Source organism: Stegastes partitus, unplaced genomic scaffold (assembly GCF_000690725.1).
Source record: "Stegastes partitus isolate 25-593 unplaced genomic scaffold, Stegastes_partitus-1.0.2 Scaffold3619, whole genome shotgun sequence".
NCBI classification, from domain to species: Eukaryota; Metazoa; Chordata; class Actinopteri; family Pomacentridae; genus Stegastes; species Stegastes partitus.
In genome coordinates this window covers 1-951 of record NW_007581350.1, presented here as the reverse complement: position 1 = coordinate 951, position 951 = coordinate 1, and the positions used below count along the sequence as shown (strand labels likewise).

Genomic DNA, 951 nt, shown 5'->3' with positions numbered 1-951 from the left:
TCTGAGTGAGTGTGAGAGAAGCTGATGCTGCTGTAGTGAAGCTCATCCTGCTCTTCTGTTGGTGGTCTTTCTGCTGCTGCTGGGACGTCATGCAGCGAACCTGAGCGTAGCTGATGGGACAAACACAACTTGATCGTCTTACAGAACAACACCTGTTAGATCTGGTTGGGTTATTCTCCAGCTAGTTCACCAGCTCCTGAGAGTTTCTACACTTTTTTTTTGTAGTATTAATCCCACTTTGATAAGCCAAACAGCTGTGAATCTGAGGCTTGAGTTGGTGTTTCTCTGTTGCAATCCCTTCTGGTGCCCAGTAGATGTCAGTAAAGCTCATACTGCTGAACAGATCACACATGAGGTGGGACGTGTCACCCTGGTGGGAAAGAGTTGTATTTTCACCCAAACCGTGATATTTTTCTGAACCAAACAGCGAGTGAAAACAACACTGAGGTCTACATCTTTATGTTTACACAAATTTTCAAAATGTGTTAAAGTAAACCTGCTCGGAATAATCAAATCACTGCAGGTTAAACAGGTAGATTGACAAGCTTCTTGTTAACAGGGACCGCAGACTGACGTGTTTTGTTTTTTTTTGCACTGAAATACTTCAACTTGCTCACCTGGTCTCTGCTGGCAGGTCTTTCTTCACCCTTACATGTGAAGCACTTCTTTCTTCTGCACAAAACAGGAAAAGAATGAAATGAATGGATTCACTCATTAATCCAGAAAACAGACGACAAGAAGTTTGACATGAGTGCACGTCATCATAATGATGCAGAACTTCTCACCTCATCCATAGAAGGACAATGAGGAGCGTGATAGCCAGCAGGATGGAGGAGATGGATCCCACAGCTGCTGATTTCCATGAACCTGGAGAGTCAGAAGGAAGAACTGGCAGTGAAATTTGAAACTGATTGTGTGGAGATAATTTCCATATTCATCAGATCATTCAGT

The 951-nt window shown here is 43.1% G+C and overlaps 1 long non-coding RNA gene across 1 annotated transcript; it reads right to left on the bottom strand.

The window, feature by feature from the left end:
- Positions 1 to 8: 8 nt before the first annotated feature.
- On the bottom strand, positions 9 to 944 carry LOC103375893 (uncharacterized). Its single transcript, XR_521273.1, has 3 exons — positions 786 to 944; positions 618 to 672; positions 9 to 110 (listed from the first exon to the last, which is right to left on the bottom strand). It is a non-coding gene; the product is annotated as an uncharacterized LOC103375893 (long non-coding RNA).
- Positions 945 to 951: the final 7 nt, after the last annotated feature.